This window comes from Aethalodelphis obliquidens, unplaced genomic scaffold, assembly GCF_003676395.1.
Source record: "Aethalodelphis obliquidens isolate GAN/ISIS:26980383/991018 unplaced genomic scaffold, ASM367639v1 scaffold21, whole genome shotgun sequence".
Classification (NCBI taxonomy): Eukaryota; Metazoa; Chordata; class Mammalia; order Artiodactyla; family Delphinidae; genus Aethalodelphis; species Aethalodelphis obliquidens.
Window position 1 is genome coordinate 2200465 of NW_020837965.1, and position 13932 is coordinate 2214396.

The window sequence follows — 13932 nt, forward strand, 5'->3', positions numbered from 1 at the left end:
CAAGAAAGATTAACTTCTCTCAGTGCGAGAAAGTTATCATTAGCAGAGAATTAAAAGAGTGATTAATCATGCACCCCTCCCCCCACCCCACAGCCTTTATCTGGTGGCGGTGAGCAGGACAATGCGGCGGGTAGGGAGGGGAAGAGAAGGAGAGGGAGAAATGGAAAACAATAAATACCAAGTGCAAGAAAAAAGGGAGCGCAGCGCTGTTCCCACTTGTTAGATTGAAGGCGCCTCTCCAGAGGGGGGAAGGATCCAAATTGCTAATTAGCGCCTCTGAAAAGGCCTCGCTCCGATATGTGCGCCGCTGAAAGGCCGCCGTTAATGAAGCTGCGGCGAGCCCGCTTCCCTTTGACTGGCCTTCATCCCTCCTCCGAGCCCCGGGCCCCCTGAACAATGAGGCGGGGAGCAGCGGCTCCCCCAGGCCTCGCCGGGACGGCCCGGGCAGCGCGCGCGGGGAGCGGCGGGGCGCCAGCGAAATGTGGAGGGGGAGATAAGGCCGAGCGGAGGGAAGAGGCTCACTCCCAGGGGCCCAGGGAAAATTTGCAGTTATTATGAAGGAGATGAGACAGATTAAAAGCCCTTGTGTTCGCCGCTCTGCCCCTTTATTTAGTGGCTTCATCTAGGAGATGAAAGAAGTTGGAAATGACTTTCTCTGCTTTGCGCTACAAGAAGCTTCATGGCACATTTCTTGACTTTATTCCTTCTTTTGTTTCTCTCTTCCTTGCCTTTAATCCCTGAAAGACTTCACTGTGTGGCCATAGGCACTGGAGGCCAGGAAACAGGGACCGGTAGGGTCCAAACCCTATTGACCACTGGTAGCCAGACCTTGGAGAGCCCTGGCTTCTGGCTGATCTCTGGGGGCAGTGGCTGAGCTAGGGAGGGATGAGCTTGCCATCTGTCCCTGGAAGGCCCCAGGAGGAGGCTGGATGACCCATTATCCAAATGGGGAGAGGGGTAGAGGCTCCACAATGCCCTGGGCCTGTTCCCAGAGGGCAGTACAACATTGTGCACAGGGACTCCACAGCCAAATTACCTGGGTAGAAACACAAGTTCCACCACACATGAGCTGAGACCTTGGGCAAATTATTGAACTTCTCTGTGCCTGTTTGCTATCTGTTAAATGAGGACAATGATAATAATACTAATATCTACTTCATAGGGTAGGATAGACTGATTGCATTACTGGCCTGGTTTTTCATGCCTCCCTGTACGTATACCCTTTGTTAGTGCCTTTTCATGCTGACTCTGGGCTTCGCCACATTGCTGGCTTTAGCCAGTGGCTCGGTTAATTACAAGCTTGATTCGAGCAGAGTCATCGCTGCATTTTTCCATCTTAGAATGTGTACTTCTGTGTGTACCTCTCAGAACACTACCGCAGTCATGAGACTATACCAGGGCTAGACTCTGGTCATGATAACATGACTGTGCCAGCCTGCTGGAGGCATGTGGAAGATAGCCAACTTGTCCCAGAAAAAGATATACTAGAGCAGCTAGCTCCTTGCTGACTACAGGTACATGAGCAAGCCCAGAGATCTGCCAATCCTAGCCCAGATGAGCAATGCTATCCAGTCAGCCTATGGACTTGTGAGAAATAAATAAGTGGATGTTGTTTTAACAACTAAATGTTGGGGTGGCTTGTTATGCAGCATTATTCTGAAGTAGATAACTGATACACAGATTGGTGCTTAGAAGTTTGATGCTGCCAAAAACAAAAAATAAATCAAAACCCAAGCCTAAGATACAAATGTTGGCTTTGGGATTGGAAAGCAAGTAGGAAGTAGAGGCTGGAAAAGATGATAAAGATATTGCTATAGCAGGTTGGAAAAAAGGTAGCCCATATTATGTATGCTTAAACAATCAGTAAAACTGTTGTCTGAGGTAATCTGGACAGTAGAAAAAGTACTTAATCAACTTATAGATTTGAGTAATTTTCAGGTAGAGTCCTGAAAGGATCAGCTGGCTCTTACTAGCTGAATACTATAAGGTACTATGAGAAAGAGGTGGACTAAAAAAGGAAACTAGTTTGTCAACAGAATTTAGAGGGAATATAAAGGGGCCAGAACTTCCTGGACTGAAAAATAATCTCTAGTCTCCCAAGCCAGTAAAATATTCTCAGTGTAATACAGGGCCTGGGACTTCTGCTTCTGGCATTAATGGAGTAATAGGGACTGTATTTACTCTCCCACCTTAAATAATTAAAGGAATACAAAATTTTCCAGTATCCAACAAGGTAAAATTAGAAATATCTGAAAACAATAAAAAAATTTACCAGGCACAAAGAAGCAACCATAATGTAAAGAAAAACCAATCAATAAAAACAGACTCAGAATTACACAGATGACAGAACTATTAGATGAGGGTATTAAACAGCTTCTATGACTACATTTCATGTTTAACAAGGTAGAGAAAAACATGAGCGTATTAAAGAAAGTCATGGAAATTTTTTAAAGCCCCAAATCTAACTTCTATAAATATACAATGTCTGAGATAAAAAATATATTGGGTGGGATTCACAGTAGATTAGACAATACAGAAGAAAAGATGATGACTCTTAAGACATAGTAATATAAACTATCCAAAATAAAACAGAAAAAAAAAAAAAAAACCAACCAGAAGACAACAGCAACAAAAAAAGAAAGAACAACTTAAGGCAATCTAAAATATGTGTAATTGGAGTCCCAGAAGTAGAGAGGAAGTGAGAGGAGAAAAATAATATTTGAAAAAATAATAGCCAAAAACTTTCCAAATTGAATGAAAATTATAAACCCACAGAACCAAAAAGCTCAATGAATCCCAAGGACAAGAAACATGATAAAAATGACACTAAGACACATCATAGTCAAATTGCTTAAAACTAGTGATAAAGAGAAAGTCTTAACAGCAACAACAGTATAAAGGCATGGCCTATATAAAGAAAAAAATAAGAAGATAAGAGTGACAGGAGACTTTATCTCAGAAATAATGTGAGCCAGAAGACAATGGAGCAAAATCTTTAAAAAGTACTAAAGAAATGCACCATCAACCTAAGATTCTATACCCAGCAAAATATCTTTCAAAAATGAAGATAATATAAAGATTTTTTTTCAGACAGACCTGAAGGAATCATCAACAACATACCAGAACTACAAGAAATGTTAAAGAAAATAATTTAGGCAGAAGCAAAATTATACCACATAAAAATCTGGATCTACACAAAGGAACGAAAAGCACCAAAAGTGATATTTGTGAAATCATAATTTTTTTTTCTGATTAAAAAAAAATCTCTTTAAATGATCATTGTCTGCTTAAGGCAAACAAATAAGAATGTATTGTGGGATTTCTGTATTTCTGCCATTTAGAAGTAAAATGTGGGACAAAAATAGCACAAAGGCTAGGAGAGAGGAAATGGAGGGATATTGTTGTAAGCTTTTTTTTTTTTTTGCGGTACATGGGCTTTCCACTGCTGTGGCCTCTCCTGTTGTGGAGCACAGGCTCCGGACATGCAGGCTCAGTGGCCATGACTCACGGGCCCAGCCGCTCCGCGGCATGTGGGATCTTCCCGGACCGGGGCACGAACCCGTGTCCCCTGCATCGGCAGGCAGACTGTCAACCACTGCGCCACCAGGGAAGCCCTGTTGTAAGCTTTTTATACTAGGTATAAGTGTTACAGCATTACTTGAAGTCAGACTAAGATAAGTTAAAGATGTATACTATAAACTAAAGCAAACACTAAAAATATAAAACAGAAGTATAACTAATAAGCTAACTAAGGACATAAAATGAAATAAAAAACACTCAATCAAAAGAAGGAAGAAAAAGTGGGAAAAAGAACAAAGAATAGATGGGACAAATAGAAAATATATACCATGATGATAGATTTAAACCTAACTGTTATGGACTGATTATATCCCCCCAAATTCATATGTTGATGTATTAAATCCCAGTACCCCAGAAAGTGACCATATTTGGTAATAGGATCTTAAAAGAAGTGATTAAGTTAAAATGAGATTGTTAGTGTGATCCCTAATCCAATATGACTGGTGTCCTTATAAGAAGTGGAATTTGGGACACAGACACACACATAGCGAAGATAGTGTGAAGATACAGAGGGAAGACAGCCAACCAGCAGCCAAGGAGAGAGGGCACAGAAGAAACCAAACCTGCTGACACCTTGATCTTAGACTTCAAGTCTCCAGAATTGTGAGAAAATACATTTCTGCTGTTTAAGCCACCCAGTCTGTTATGACAGCCCTGGCAAACTAATACACTAACCATATCAATAATCATATTAAATATAAATATTCTAAATAACCCTTGTCTCCACCATACCACCCCAGCCCAGCCAGACCATATTGTCCTTTTAATCAGTACATCTCTGGATGAAGAGGAGTCACATTTAAGGAGCTGCATTTGGTCCTAATGTAGATCACAACATCTTAGACTCCTAGCCCAGTGCCGTGGTTGGATGAGACTTTTGGGTGTCCTGGGATGGGGTGTGAATATCTTGCATGTGGGAGGGACATGAATAATTGTGACCCTCAGGAGGACTGTGATAAGATGATGCCATTAATGACTCCAATTTTTCATGTGTCCTCCAAAAAGATATGTTCAAGTCCTAACCTCCAGCTAACTTACTTAAAAATAGAATCTTTGCAGATGTGATCAAGTTAAGATGAAGCCATACTGGATCTGGGTGGGCCCTAGTCCGATAGCTAGTGTCCTCACAAGAAGAGAAGAGACATAGTGACAGCCACACACTGAGGGAAGACTGCCTTGTGAGGATGAGATTGGAGTGATGCATCTACAAGCCAAGGAATGCCAAGAACCACACGAGAAGGTAGGAGACAAGGAAGGACACTTCCCTAGAGTCTTTGGGAGGGACCCTACTCACACTTTGATTTTGGACGTCTAGCCTTCAGAACTGTAAGAGAATGAATTTCTGCTTCAAGCCACCCAGTTTTGGGTACTTTGTTATAGCAGCACTAGGAAACTAACATACCACCTCATGACCCCTGCCCTAACTGTTCCCTCTGCCTGGAGTGTTCATCCCTGAGATGGTTGGATGGCATACTCCCTGCTTCCTTTGAGGTGTCTGCACAGATGAGCCCTTGTCAGAGGCACCTATCACAGATAGCAGCAAGGCCCCAAGTCCAGCAATCCCTTTCCCCTCATCCTGCTTTGTTATTCTCATAACACCTCCACCACCTGACAGTTCATATATGGATCTGTCTATTGTTTGTCTTCCTCCCCCGAGAAGGGAAGAATACTGAAGGCAGGGACTTTGGTCTCTTTTGTTCACAGATGGACCTTCAGTATGTAGGATTTGGTACGCACTCACTAAATATATCCTGACTGGCCGAATGAATGTCAGTGCAGGCAGCACCTGCCAGATGCCTCCCAAAAGGGGAGGAGAGAGTGTAGTGCAAAGAGTAGCCTTTGCAATCGGATGCCTCGTTCTGACCAGTTATTTCACACACCAGCTGTGTGACTCCAGATAACTTCTCTAAGGTTCAGTTTCCTCTTCTGTGTAAGTTAGGACAAAGCGCTTTCATTAAATGGTTATTATGAGGATTAATTGAGTGATTTTATTAATATATAATAGAGGTACAAATCTCTGTATAGTCAACATAGGTCTAACAGTTAATGTATATCATGGTTGTGTGTACATATTGCTATGTGTCATGCAGTGTGCTAAGCACTGCTATTCAGTTTAGGGGCATATAATTCAGTGGTTAAGGACATGGCTCTGCCTGGTTACATGCTTACCAGTGTGTGGCCCTGGGCAAGCTACTTAACCTCTCTGTGACTTAGTTTTCTCATCTGTAAAATGGAAATAAGAATAGTACTATAAGGATTATTAGGTTTATCCATGTTAATATTTAGAATGGTGTCTGGCACCTACTGAGGACTCAATAGATATTAACTACTATTATATTATCATCTAACTTGATCTTCTATGCATTTCTGAGGCAGTTTCTGGCACACTGGTGCCCCATAAACACTAATTTCCCTTTCTGGCCCCTTCATAATTCAGTTCGAGCTGCCTTTACAGCACATTTCCCCATATGCTCTCCAACGAGCTGCAGCTTAAACAGTCTCGGCCCAGCCCTCTGAACACTCCGGTTTCTTGCTTATTGTTATTTCCAATGCCTTCCATGTCAAAGTAAGCTCATCTATGCTTGGTTACTTCAGCCCCTCATTACCTGTCCAGACAGGCCCTACATCTTGTGTGAGCCCCTTTCGAACAGAACTCCAAGGATTTGTATTGTCTAAGCTCTCAATGGCTGAACAACTTTCATGCATGTCAGGGCAGAAGGTTGGGTGCACATTGCACTGTCACTTCTGTGAAGGGAATGCAGGAGGGGCATGAGTAGAGGAGCTGCACATTTTGCCAGCCTTAAGTGGTAGAGCAGCTTTTGGTCCCAAAGGTGGGCAACAAGATGGTAGTGGATACAGAGCGTGGCCTGAATGGTGGGCAGGTAAAAAGCTAGGATGCTCTTGGCTGCAAGCAACCCAAAGTTGCTTAAAATACATGGACATTTGGTATGTCACATAACAGAACACATAAGTTCTGGAATAGATCCTTCAGGGTTGGTTGTTACCTGAGGTCCAGGTTCTTTTCCTCTCTCTGCCCTTTTATCCTCAGTTTTGGCTTCATCCTTGGGATGTTAGCAAGAAGGTTGTAACAATTCTAGATGTCATATCTAGACATAACAATTTCCAGAAAAGGAAGAGACATGATGTCTTCCTACGATTCTCTCTAGAGTAGAAACTTGTCTCAGAAGCCATCCCCAACAATTCTCCCTTCATGTCTCCTTGCTCGTAGTTGGGTGATACGCCTGCTCCTGAAACAATCTGCATGGGGAATGGGATTCAACAACCCTTGAGATGGGGGTGTGGTCAGCATTTTCCGAGCACATGGATTAGTGGGGAGCTGTGGGCTAAATTATGTCTCCCCGCAAGTTCATAAGTTGAAGCCCTGAGCCCAGGACCTCAGACTGTGACTGTATTTGGAGGTAGGGGCTTTAGAAGTGATTAAGTTAAAATAAGGCTGTTAGCGTAGGGTCCTAATCCAATCTGACTGGTGTCCTTATAATAAGAAGAAATTGGGACATGCAGAGAGCCATTAGGGGTATGAAGAAGCAGCAAGAGGGTTGCCGCCTGCAAGCCAAGGAGAGAAGCCTCAGAAGAAACCAATACTGCTGGCACCTTGATCTTGGACTTCCAGCCTCCAGAACTGTGAGAAAACAAAGGTCTGTTGTTTAAGCCACTCAGTCTGTGGTATTTTGTTATGGCAGCCCTAGTAGACTAATATAAGGGGGAAGGCTCCATTAAAAAAAGGAAGGGGGTTGTCTGGTAGGCAGCCAGTAGCATTCACTGCAGTAGTAGTGAGAGGAAAGGAAGGGGTAGGAATAGGTGAACACAGCTCAGAGATAGTGTGTACAAGCTTTGGAGTCAGGCAGAGCTGGATTTTGGTCCTGACTCTATCCTTTACTGGTTGTGTGAATTTAGGCAAGTTTATTAGCCTCTCAAAGCTTCAGTTTTGTCATCTATAAAATGAGGATCATATAACACTGTGATAGGCAGAATAATGGCCCCCTGGAATCTGTGAATATGTTATCTTACATAGCAAAAGGGACTCTGCAGGTATGATTGAAGTTAAGGACCTTGAGATGGGATGATTATCCTGGATTATCCATGTGGGTGAACATGGGTTCCTAAAAACAGAGAACCTTTCCCAGCTGTGGTCAGAGAATGATGTGATGGCAGAAGGAGGATAAGAGAGATTCGCCATTGCTGGCTTTGAAGATGGAGGAAGGGGCCACGAGCTGAGGAATGTGGGGGGCCTCTTGAAGCTAGAAAAAGGAAAGAAATGGACTCTCCCCTAGAGGCTTCAGAAAGGAACAAGCCATACTGGCACCTTGATTTTAGCCTAGTGAGATCCATGTGGAACGTCTGACCTACAGAACTGTAAGATAATAAATTTGTGTTGTTTTAAGTCACTAAATATGTGATAATTTGGTATCGAATCAACAGGAAACTAATATGTACACCAACGTCAAAAAGGTTCTGGAGAAGATGAGATGAAATAATGAATTTAAAGTCTTTAGCATGATACCTGGCCCATAGTAAGCCTTCAATAAATGTTACCTCAACGACCCCCCCCCCCCAGTTCTATAGAGTTGAGGAGGGTACGTGAGAGAGTACGAGAGCTGTGGCAGAGGTGGAGTTTGGCAAACTTCTGCCATCTGCCACCTGCAAAAGAAAAGGCATCAGGTGTCTGGGGCCAGGGAGGAGGGCAAGTTTCAGGGAGTCACTCATTTTTTCAGGTAAATGCAGACACTTCCTGCCCTCCTTGGTGGACACTGCTTCTATTAGGAACATCTCTTCAGTGACTATTGGAAAAATTTCTGGAAAGATTCCAGAATGTCTTGGATCAGTTTAAAGAGAAGCTCTGAGCAAGGAAAAGAATTGTGGAGGGACACGAAGGCAAAAAGAAAGACAACGTCCCTGTTCTTATGATATTTATATTCTAGTGGGAGGTGACAGAATATAAATAAGTACACACCAAATAAACAAGGTAATGTTGGATTATGATATAGGCCATAAAGGAAATAAAGAAGATGATAAGACAGAAGATGGCTAGGGGAGTAGGATTTCTTCAGATGGTGTTAGAAAAGCCCTCTTTATGGAAGTGACATTTCAGCCAAGACTTCAAAGATGAGGAGATTCCTTGACCCTCACCTGCAAATCCCTATAGACAGGTATTCTTGGTTGCAGGAAAGCACATGCCAAGGCCCTGGGGTGGGAGTGGGGAGGCAGGGAGGGACAGCTTAGTGGGTTCGTACTAGGAGCATGGGGCAGGGACCAGATCCCAGGCTGTGCAGACCATGATGAGGACTTTCAGCTTATTATAACCGCAGGGAATCTAATGAATCAGCAGAGGTACTTTTTTTTGGTGGGAAGGACAAAGGAGGGAGAAGCTTACTGTGTGCAGATCCTTTTAAACTGGTGATTTGCTCATTCAACTTACAGTTCCACCCTGATGGTCAATTGAGGGAAACTTGTTGACTAGACTGTCTTCCTCTTCTTGGTAATTATTAATGTTTTTGGAGTGCTTACTTTGTGTCGGGCTCTATATGAAATGCTTTGCATTCATTATTTCATTTAACCTCCACCCAGGAGATGAGTACGTTCTGTTATTGTCTCATTTTACAGATGAGGAAGTTAAGCCGTCAGCGCTGGACACAGCTAGGAACGTATGGAGCTTCACCCTTGGCTTCTCTCCCGCCTCCATTATACCTGCTCCAAGTCTGCTCACAACTCGCATCATCCGCTATCCTCAGTGCCTGCTTCAATCAGCAAGTGTGATGGCCTTTCCTGAGAACTATTCCTCCCCAATTTTCCTTTCGGTCCTCCTTTTCTTAAATGTCACCCTTCTCTGGCTTCTGTACACTGGTTCTCTTCCAATGCTCTCTGTCCTTTGAGCTGGCCACCTTGTTCTCCACAGGCTTCTTCTCTTGCACCCTGTTTCCTAGAATGGCCCTGCCCACAGATCCCACCATCACTAGCTTTCATTTACATTTTCTCTTAAGATTGAGACAAGCACTTCTAATTTCCTGTTCCAGCATAGTAAACAAATATTTGTTTTTTCAACTGACAATAGTTTCTGAGCACCTATAGCATGTGCAAAGAACTGTGCTAGGAATTGGTGAGAATACAATGGCTAGGACGGGGTCTCTGGGGCAATGGAGTGTAGGCTTCATTTTTGTTCACATAGCTATGTGTCCAGAGCTTAGTTAGTGTAGGGCCACACATGTTGTAGGTAGTCAGTAAATATTTGTTATATGAGTAGTTTAGCTGGGAAGGCAAACTTGCACATAAATGGCTCAGATTCAAGGCTGAATGAAGAAGATGATGTAATAAAGATACCAGCAAGTGCTGAGAGAGCCCAACAGAGTAGACAAGCAAGGGGAAGTCTTCATGGAGGTGACATTGGCATTGAGCCTTTATTTTTTAAATTAACTTATTTTTTTAACATCTTTATTGGAGTATAATTGCTTTACAATGGTGTGTTAGTTTCTGCTGTGTAACACAGTGAATCAGCTATACATATACATATATCCCCATATCTCCTCCCAGCATTGAGCCTTTAAATCCCCTCAAGTCCCAGGGGTTTTCAAGAAAGAGCAAGTGGTCTGGTGTGCCAAGCATGATACAGGAAGTAGTGGAAGACGGATGACGTGAAATGGTGTTTCAGGAATCTCACTCTGGTGCCAGGGTAGAGAATGACTTTTGGGGGAGAGACTGGAAGTGGCAAGACCAGTAAGGAGGCTGCTGTACCATCCAGAAGAGTGGTTGCCTACCCAGATGTGGCCAGTGGCAGACAGAAAGCAAAGGAGGGAGGGTGGATGCAAGAATACCATCGAAATAGAATCCTCAAAGCTTGGCATTTAATTAGATGAAGAGGTATGAAGGAAAAAGCAGGGACTAATGGCTAATTCACCTGGGTAACTGCATGATGGTGCTGACATTTCCCAAACTGGGAATAGTGGAGGAGGGGCAAATATGACAGAGACTATGGGAGAAACTAAGATTTCTTTTGACATCTTAAATTAGAGATGCTGGTCAAGAAAATAAGTGGAAATATATAGCATAAATCTGAAAACAAAAGCTGGATTTCAAGAAATTTGGGAGCTTTCAGTGCTGATGGAGGCAACTGACACCATGGGAGTGGATATGATTTGTGGGAGAGAACTTCACTTAAGCAGAAAAGAGGGCTGATGGCTGTGGACGCCTCTTGAACATTTCCATCTTTTTGTCCTGTGGGAGTCGCAAATTCAGCACGTCCAAAGTGAACCTTTTTCTCTCGTCTTCTCTCGCTGTGCAAATGGCACCAACCACTCTGTTAGTCACTCTGGCTCAAAACCTCAGTCTTTGCCTCCTCCCTTAATTCTTTACACAATGTTTCACCTACAGAAAATTCTGAAAATCCACAAAAGCAACAGGTAGCAGAGACAGTCCCTTATAATGGAACTATTTTGGATGATAGTTAGTGTATCATTCGGGTCATATTCCTGTGCAAGTATAGATTTAGTTTCCTTTATGTATGAATAGAGTCATAAGCTACATTTTTAGACTAACCTTTTTATTAAGGTACAACCATCATACAGAAATGTACACAGAAATTGATGACTTTTCATGTCATTAAATATTCTTCCACAGTCAATTTCAAAAGGCTGCAAGGTATTCCATCCCATAGACGTAATTTGATAACTAACCCCTGTTGTAGGATGTCTGGCGTTTTTCTAGTCTTCTCACTCCTTCCTCCCCGATCCTACAAAGATGAATTTACCTGTATTTAACATTTCTGTGCCCATTTCCAACTTTTTCTTTAGATAAAATTCGTAGAGGCAGAATTTCTGGGTCAAAAGGTATGTGCATATTTAAAAATAAACTTTTTATTTCAGAATAGTTTTAGGTTTCCAGAAAAATCCGAAAGTACTACAGATAGTCCCCACATACCCCATATTCAGTTTCTTCCGTTATTAACATCTCACATTAGTAAAGCACATTTGTCACAATTAATGAACCAGTGTACAGACATTATTATCAACATTAACTGAAGTACATAATTTATCCAGATTTCTTTAGTTTTTACCTAACGTCCTTTCTCTATTCCAGTATCTCATCAGGATACCATATTACATTTAGTTGTCATGTCTCCATAGGCTCCTCTTGGCTGTGACAGTTTCTCAGACTTTCCTTGTCTTTGAAAATCTTGACAGTTTTGAGGAATACTGGTCAGACATTTTGTAGAATGCCCCTCACTTGGGGGTTGTCCACTTTTTCCCTTTTGATTAGACTGGGGTTATGAGTTTTAGAAGGAAAGTACCATAGAGATAAAATGCCATTCTCATCATATCATATCTAGTCCACATACTGTCAACATGATTTATCACCGTTGATGTTAACCTTGATCACCCGGCTGAGGTAGTGCTAGTTTCTCCACTGGAAATGTTACTCCACTGTAGTTGTTTCTCCACTCTAAAAGTTACTCACTTCCCCCCACTTTCCATAGTGTACTCTTTGGAAAGAAGTCACTGCACAGTCCACATTTAGAATCAGGAGTTATGCCTCAGGGTGGAGTATCTATAAAAATTGTTTGGAATTCTGCACCAGAGACTTAGCTCTTCTTTCCCATTTATAAATTTATTTGTATCAGTAATTGATTTATACCAGTTTGACTATGGATATTACTTTTACACTTCAAGTTATAATCCAACACTACTTTGTTACTCAAGCATGTGTATCTTTAATAGTCTGAGCAACTCACTCGTGCTACCCCCCCAAAGGTTGTACAATTCGCATGGTTAAGAATGAGGACCCATTTCCCTAATTTCACACACCCTGTATAAAGTAGGTCAGCGATCAAGGGCAAGGCCGACGCCCCTCCCTAGCCCCCAATTTCCTGACGCCTCCAAGGCAGATGAGGCCTGCATGGGTAGGCCCTTCACCACGATGGGCACCTCAGCCCCACGGGAACCCCCGCTCCAGTCAGCCCCTAAACACCGCCCCTCCTTACCCCCTTGCTTTTCTTCCGGGTTCTCGCGGCCCCGCCCCCAGGGGGCGGAAGTGGGAGCGGCCGCGAGCAGGAAGCGCTGGGCCGGGGCGGGCCCTCTCGCGCAGCCTGTCCCTCCCATTCCACCACCGCCCCACCCCACCGCCTCAGACCGGAAATGAGGTCACAGAGGGAAGCCCCGGCGGGGAGACTCGGCCCCAAAAGCCGCGGCCGTCGGAGGTGACTGCGGCAGCGGGTGAGGGGGACGGGGAGTGAGGGGGTCGGGGCCCAGGGGGCCCGCGCCAGCGGGGATCGGCGCTCCGGGCCGCGGCGGAGCGGCCACGGGCGCCATCGGGCCCCGGAGGCTGGCGGGAGGGGAGAGGGTGGCGGGGCCTTGTTTTTCAGGGCCCATCTCCCCGATCCGGGGGATGAGGGTCGGGCCATTTCCCGGGCGACAGTCACCTTCTCTCTTCTCTAGTGTCTGGCTCTTTTGAGCTGGCGACAGCGTGAGGGCTTGGTGTCCCGAGTCGTGGTCGTCCTAGTCCTCGGGGGCGGGCCCGGGCGTGGGGGAGTCCTTCGAAACATGCTTTTTCTCACGGATGTGGCCACGTTGCGACCCTTGAGCACTGAGGGAGTTTAGTCGCCAGGACTTGCGTTTTGGCAGTTTCTGCCCTGGAAGGGCTGACCCCCTGCCCCTGGTCACCCAAATTGAGAAGTTGCCTCCTGCCTCCCCCAACCCGGTCCCCCCACCCCACCCGACCGTGCGCCTGCCTGCCTCTTTACTTCTGCTAGTTTCTCGTTCCTTCCGTTGCGTGCCTCGGACAGCCTTTGTCTCCCCGAGTGCTTTCCTGGCCCCGGGACCCTCTCGGACTGTGCCTCCAGGAAGGGTGGGAGTTCCAGGGTTCTTCTGTCACCTCCTGTTCGAATTGCAGCCTTTGAGCCTGGCATTCGACTGCACAGCCAACTGCAAGTTGTTTGGTAACTTCGTTTCACGTTAAAGTTTGTACAGTTCTGCTTGAGCTTTTAAAGCAGTAGTTCTTTATTAGGGAAATAGATTTAGATAAGTGCGTCCCCACTTATCTATTTTGGTTTTAGAGACAGTTGTTTCCCAAACCCCAGCCATGGTGTTTTAAACTACTTATTGCTTAAATGAGTGTGGCTTTTGACACTTCGAGTTTTGTTTGGTTGGTAGTTTGGGACTAGGTGTCCCCGTTGCTCCTCCTGCCTTTAAATTGCTTGGCATAAGGATAGCATGAAAATAGATTTTAGAAAGTCCTTTGCAAAATGTAAACTGTGTGAAGGGAACTATGGTCTGAGAGTGGTGCCACAGAGTTTTAAGCTCTAATTATGGTCTTGAAATACGTTGGACTTAACAAGGGCTAGGGAAA

At 44.2% G+C, this 13932-nt stretch overlaps 1 protein-coding gene across 15 annotated transcripts in view; it reads left to right on the forward strand.

Annotated features, from left to right (window-relative positions):
• The first annotated feature begins 12693 nt into the window (after nucleotides 1-12693).
• GPATCH2L (G-patch domain containing 2 like) overlaps nucleotides 12694-13932 on the forward strand; it is a 65744-nt gene continuing 64505 nt past the window's right edge. For 12 of the 15 annotated variants that reach the window (XR_003435567.1, XR_003435568.1, XR_003435566.1 and 9 more), the window contains exon 1: nucleotides 12735-12800. The gene's annotated coding sequence lies outside the window, so the exon portion shown is untranslated. Of the gene's footprint in view, nucleotides 12801-13932 lie in introns of all 15 variants that reach the window. The other 3 variants (XM_027120100.1, XM_027120102.1, XM_027120101.1) reach the window with 2 other exon arrangements.